Raw genomic sequence first — 7,413 nt, 5'->3', positions numbered from 1 at the left:
CATATGACAAAAATTGAAGGATTTACACCTTGTTGAAGTTGGCTAAATTTTGGGAAAATACATGAAATCAACATTGTTCAAAATTGCATTTTTTCCAAATGGGGCCAAGTTTTCAGCATTCAAACATCATTTCCATGATGATATGGGCCTCCCACGACCAAGACTAAGCCCATACCTTTTTTATCCATTTTTTGCATGATTTTATCTTACTTTAAGATTAAAATTAAAAGGAAAATGCATGGATAAATGGTAGCTTACAATCTAAGCATGACTCACCCAAGGAACCTTCAATTTTCTGCAGAGGATTGGTGCACAAGGCAAGAGCATTGAATGGAGTCAAGACTTGGTCAAAAATTCAAGGTTTTTAATATTTAAAAACCAAGTTTTCAACAAAGGCAACTAGCTGCAAGTTAGCTTCAATTCTAAGCACACATAGCTTATAAATAAGCTATCATAGTTCAGCAAACAAGGGGGAGACGAGTTCAGAAGCAAAGCTAAGCATAACACCTTTGTAATCACTTGAAAAAATTCAAAGAAAACTCAAATTCGAATTTGTAATTTCTGCTCATTTCAATACAAACTAAGCATTCATACACCTTCCTTGAACATCACTGAAACTATCTCAATCAATTACAAGCCTTGAAGCTCACTGAATCGAGCTACACAGGTCAAAAATTGTTCAAACTAAAATCAATTCGTATCTGGCTATTCACACATGTTTAACAAGATGTAGACATACTATTGAGTTTGGTTGGAGGTGTAGATCATTTCTGGAGCTTTAATTAAGTTTTAGATGCGTATACACGAAACCACCATTTTAGGGTTCTTCATCCCAAAATTAGGGTTTTCTAAATTAGGCAAAATTACAGGTTCTGAATAGTACCATTGAGTTCGCATGAACAATACGAACTCAACCATACCATCGCGCCAAATTTATACTCACGTTTGCTTGTATTCGCTATTATTACCAGGTGTAAAAGATTGGGTTTTTTACACCACCTGCAAATGAACGGTGTAAAAACCCATCTGAAGGTTGAAGATGATGCGTGGCGCCCTCTGATTCGCTGGGAGGCGCGCGCGTGTTTTTTAAACTGACTTGGAATTCAGTGTTTTGCAGGTGTTCCACGTGCTATGGTCCCTCACCATCTGGGCCTTCTGATCCATCCATCAACTCATCCAACGCCTCAGAACACGCACGCATATCATACTCCCTCATTTAATTTCCATACAGGATCAGTATCCTTTTATTTTTTATTTTATTTTCTATTTTGTTTTAATTTCTTTGTTAAATTAATTAAAAATAGTTTAAAAATCCCAAAAAATCCACAAAAAATATTTTAGACTTCTAAAATAATATATTATTTTCTGAAATAAAAATATTTTATTTTCTTCAAAATTTCAATATTTTGCATAATTAATTAGTATATATTTATATATTTGCTTTTTAATTATTCTAACCAATCAAAAAATCCCAAAAAAAATTGTTCTTCATATAAAATATTGTTTATATATTATAAACTAATTTTGTACATATTTTGAATAATTTTATCTTTGAGTTTTAATTATTTGTATAATTATTTGCATAATTATGTTTTAATTAACTTAAATCAATTTCAAATCAATTTCCAAAAATTCCAAAAAAATTAGTTTTGTTTTAAAATTAATTAACAAATATTTTGTATATATTTTAAACTTAATTTCTAGGTTTAAATATATTTCCATCTTTTTTCTTCATTTTAATTTAATTAATCATGCATTAATTATAATTAAAATCAATCATAAAAAAATCCAAAAACATGCCTTTTATTTTTCTTGCAATTTAAATTCCTAGATAAATGTATAGGATGTCAAATTCATGTAAATAGGCTAGTTTACATTTCCTGCACAACCGATGTAATAGCGTAGATTTACTTTCCGCACTTTACATTTCCGCATTTTAATTTCCAGCAAATATAAACTGCGTGTATGTCAAAGATAAAATTGAACCGTTAGATCACTAACTTCAAAGATAAATATCTGAATCCAATCACAATCACACTTGCACCTCTTAAGGTAATCCCTCCTCATTCTTTTCAAAATCAAAGTCAAATTTTACTGTTTCGAGTACAAAATCGAACCTTGCTTTTATATCCGGTGAAAGGATAGATTTTTAAAGGAAATAGGATAAAGACCTTACAACTCAGGGTAGACCTCCTAGTTTGCTTGCTCAAATCAAAACAAACAAAATTCTCATACACTGTTGATTTTTCAAAACTTTCAAAAAAGACAATACTTTGTATACATCCAAACACGGATTATTACAAAGTTAACGTTCTTTTCAAAACATCTTTCGAAAGATAAACAAGCATTTTGTATACATCCACACACGGATCATTACAAAATTCAATTTACAAAGGTATTTGAAACCACATATGAGCAATTTCAGAGCAATTGAAAAGTGATCGAAAAACAAGTGAGCTAAGCAAACTTAAGAGCCCATGGATAACCATGGATACAAAGGGTGCTAACACCTTCCCTTTGTATAACCTACCCCCTTACCCAGAATTTCTTAAAGGTCTTTTTTCTGTGTCTTTTATAAACCTTTCCTTAATTGGATAAAATAAAAGGTCGGTGGCGACTCTGTGAATTTTCAAAAAAAATGCGAAAGCATTAAGCGACAAAAAAGAGTCAGTTCACGTATCTCTACAGAACAGAGGTATGGCCCGGTATTAAAAAAATCGGAGGTCCACAGAACTGGCGACTCTGCTGGGGAAATACTTTCAAAAACAAAATGTTTTCAAAAGGGGTTACCTTAAGAGAATAGGTCGATGTTTTCAATTGTTTGACTTGATTGCTCTATTTTTCACAGGTTTGCTTGGGTATTTTGCTTGTGTGAAAGATTCTAACCCGAATCTCGAGATACCTTAAGTATATGACAATAGACCAAGGAAACTGTACGGCATGTACCGATACGGTTGATCTGGTAGTCATCGTTAGTGCGATACTTTGGTTTATACTGATGTCCCTTGAAAACGATCAAGGAGTATATTAGGCTTCCGAAATGTCATTAAACACTAATTTGTCTTAGAACCTTTTTAGTTGAACTTGACTTGTGGCCTATTAAGTGGCTAGCTTTGAAATTGATCGAAGTTAGTTATCCTCGAGGAATATTTTGATCGGCCGCTCGAGCGCCGTATTGAGATGTTACTTCCAAGGATCATAGAACCCAAATCCAATTCTAGGACAGGTTTTAACCAACTCAACTTCAGTGGGGAGGGTATCACCTATCAGCTCCATACAAGCCTTTAAACCTAAGGCTATTGTTTGATTTGTTTTTGTGTGCCACATGTTTGCATCATAAGCATATCATTTTTGCACCAAACACTTCAAGGATCAAAGAGTTTACCTTGGTGTCAGAATTCCCCAGGAATGTTCAATTCACTGAAAAGCATGGTCACCTACTCCATTTGGTTATCTCAAAATTTGAAGAAGACATGATACGGGTCCTGTTCCAGTTCTTCGACCCTGAACATCATTGCTTTACCTTTCCTGATTACCAGTTGGTACCCACTTTGGAAGAATTCTCTGAACTAATTGGATTGCCTGTTCGAAATCAATTACCTTTCACTGGTTTAGAAAGGATTCCAAAACCTGAAGTCATTGCTGCTGCTTTACATCTGCGGAAATCAGAAATCGAGTCCAATTGGGAAACAAAAAGTGGAGTTAAGGGTTTGCTTGCCAAGTTCTTATTGGAAAAGGCTCGACTACTGCTAGAAAACAAAAGTTATCCAGCTTTTGAGGAAGTTATGGCACTGTTGATCTATGGGTTGGTTTTATTCCCTAATCCCGACCAGTTCATAAGTATACACATCATCAACCTTTTCCTAATGCGTAACCCGGTACCAACATTGCTGGGAGACATTCTACATTCTCTACACACTCGTACCATGAAGAAACGAGGAACTCTCATGTGCTGTATACCACTACTGGCTAGGTGGTTTATATTTCATCTTCCCCGATCAGTGTTGAGAAATGAACAAAGAATGCATTGGTCTCACAAGATTATGTCTTTGTCTCATTCAGATATCTGGTGGAACAACTTCTTTCAAAGAGACATTACTATCATTGATCATTGTGGAGATTACCCTAATGTGCCACTCCTTGGCATCAAAGGAGGTATCACTTACAATCCCTCTTTAGCTCTACGCCAATTCGGATATGCAAGGAGCAACGGTCCTCATGACATGATTATCCATGGCATTGTGTTTGATTACGAGAATGATTCTCATAGACACCAACGAAGGTTCATACATGCATGGGGCAGTGTCTATAGAATAGAAAGCAAAACTCTGGGGCAATGGAATTCTATTCCTATGGAACCCTACCTCAGATGGGTCCGTATTCATGCTCAGAAACTCCTTATGCCATATCCTGCTGTTCTACCTGTGACTATTGAACCAGAGGTCGAAGGGTATGAACCTCAAGTTATTCTACACCCGGACATGCCAACTGACCTAGAAGAGTTGCAAAAATCTTGGGTTCAACTCAAAGAGGAAAGAGACACCTTCAAATCATACTGTCAAGACTATGAGAGAAGGATATTGGAGCTCACCGGACAGCTTCAAGAAGAACAGCAGATCAACACATTCCTGGGGGCAAAGAGAAAGCGTCCACGGGAGACCTGAAGGATCATTTATTTTATTTCTGTCTTGTAAGCCCAAATGAGGCAAAGAAAAAGAAGCAAAAAAAAAAAGAAAAAGAGAAATAAATTGATTAACTAACGTTTGTTTCTTCTTTAACAAATCTAAACTCTAAGATCCTTGAAACATTGCACACACATTTCACTTCATGCATTGCATATACATTTCATACATTGCATTCATATACATTTGCATTTCATACATTGCATACACATGGCATCCAGTCATACACATTTCATAACAGGTTCACATGACGGATTTCTCATCTTCTCGCTGTTTATTTCAGTCAGAAGAGATGGAATCCGAAATGAGCATCAAGAATCTCGAAGCACAGAATGCCCAAGTTCAAGTGGCAATTCTGGAACTGGCAAAGGGGCAGCAAGAACTGAAAGCCCTGATAATCAAGAAGAAAAAGAAGCCTAAAGGATCTGTAGGCGTGAGTCACCTGAAAAGGAAGATCAAAATCCCAGTCAAAAAGTTCAAAAAGCCACCGATTCCTGAAACAGTCGGTGATGGTGAACCAGAAGACAATCAAAGCAACCAGGGTTCTGCTAAACCCTCTCTCTCTTCAAATGAAGAAAATGATCATTCTGGGGACGAACCGGATGATGAAAAATACCAACAGCTGGAAGACCGTATGAAAGCTATGGAGATACAAAAAATACCTGGCCTAGATTTCAATGATCTGGGGCTCATCTCGGATGTTGTTATCCCTCCAAAATTCAAAGTTCCTGTCTTTGCAAAATATGATGGAGTTTCTTGCCCGAAACTACATCTGAGATCCTATGTGAGGAAGATACAACCTCATACAACGGATAACAAATTGTGGATTCACTTCTTCCAAGAAAGTCTGTCGGGTACACAACTCGAGTGGTACTATCAGCTGGAAAATACCAAGGTTCATACTTGGGAAGAATTAGCTGCTGCTTTTTACAAACAGTACCAATACAATGCTGATCTTGCGCCAACCCGTACTCAACTAAGGGGCATGTCTATGGGACCAAAAGAAAGTTTTAAAGGATATGCACAAAAGTGGAGAGATATGGCTGGAAGGGTTCAACCACCCTTATCTGATCGCGAACTAGTTGACATGTTCATGGGCACTTTAACTGGCCCTTTCTATAGCCATTTGCTGGGAAGTTCATCATCAGGTTTCACTGACCTGATACTGACCGGAGAACGTGTCGAAAGTGGCATTCAAAATGGAAAAATTCAGATAGGTTCCACCTCTGGTACTACAAAAAGGCCCATCAGTGGGAGAAATGAGGTCAATGCAACTCAAATTCAAAAAAGTCGCAAAAGTGAGCAGCATCAATCTGTAGGGGCAGTTCTGATCTCCGCATCTGCGCCTCAAAAAGATCAACAGCCAAAATATACGCATCGACCAGATGCACCAAGAAGAAATTTCACCAAAATCAACATGCCAATTTCTCAGGCATTGCAGCACTTGCTAAAAGCAGATCTGATCACCTTAAGAGGTCCTCCAAGGAATGTCAACACTTCCTCTCCGAATTATCGCCCTGATGCGACATGTGCCTATCACTCAAACTGTCCAGGACATGACGCAGATCACTGCTGGGCCCTGAAAAATAAAATACAAGATATGATAGATGCTGGTGAAATTGAGTTCGATCCTCCAGAAACTCCAAATGTCATCACAGCACCTATGCCAAAGCATGACAAAACTGTTAACGCTATCCTGGACACTGTTTACATCTATGATGTGAACGAATTATCAACTCCACTCTGCAAAGTCAAAGGAAAGCTAATCCGAGCTGGTTACTTTCCAGGGTGTGACCCCGACTGCTTTTATTGCTCATGCCTGCCCAATGGTTGTGAAAATCTGAGGATGGGAATTCAAAAATGGATGGATCGCCGTATCATTATGTTTGAGAGGCTCCCTTCTATGGACGTACTGTGCGAAGTCTTTGCAAACGGGATAAGAATAGAGGATGCCTCAGTGATATCCAGCTTACCATTCAAAATCTCTGCCAAGGCTCCATTCAAAATTTCTGCTACACTCAAAGTGGCATCAGTAGTCATTGCTAGTCCAACTCCATTTCCATACTCCTCAGACAAAGCTGTCCCATGGGGATATGACACTAATGTTTACATTCATGGAGTTAAGCAGGGTACCTCGACTGAAGAGACCGCAAAGTTAACTACTCCAACTGTGGGTAATATTGTGGGTACCAGCAAAATCACGAGAAATGGAAGAATCTTTTCACCAGAAATTTCTCCAAATGTTGCTGCTGGTCCAGTCCGAGTCCCAGTTCCTAATCAAAATGTCAACGCTCGAGGCAAAGAGCCACAAGTTGAACAAATTCAAACCCCGGTGGAGATCACTGCTGAGGATCCATCAAAGCAAGAAATGGAGGAAATATTGAAAATCATCTGCAAAAGTGATTACAATATTGTTGAGCAACTGGGGCACACTGCTTCAAAAATCTCAATGCTATCTCTGCTAAAATATTCAGAAGCTCATGCCAAAGCCCTGATGAAATTCCTGAAAGCTGCGCATGTGCCTCAAGAGATCTCAGTCGACCAATTTGAGAATTGTGTTGCCAATCTAACCGTGAGCAATGGTCTCGGTTTCTCTGATGTGGATCTAACCCCTGCTGGGAAAAATCACAACAAAGCCTTACATATCTCCATTGAATGTAATGGCACCACTCTATCTCATGTGCTAGTAGATAACGGTTCTTCTCTGAACGTGTTACCAAAAACAGTACTA

This window comes from Vicia villosa, linkage group LG6 (genome assembly GCF_029867415.1).
Source record: "Vicia villosa cultivar HV-30 ecotype Madison, WI linkage group LG6, Vvil1.0, whole genome shotgun sequence".
Classification (NCBI taxonomy): Eukaryota; Viridiplantae; Streptophyta; class Magnoliopsida; order Fabales; family Fabaceae; genus Vicia; species Vicia villosa.
This window is presented reverse-complemented; position numbering follows the sequence as displayed.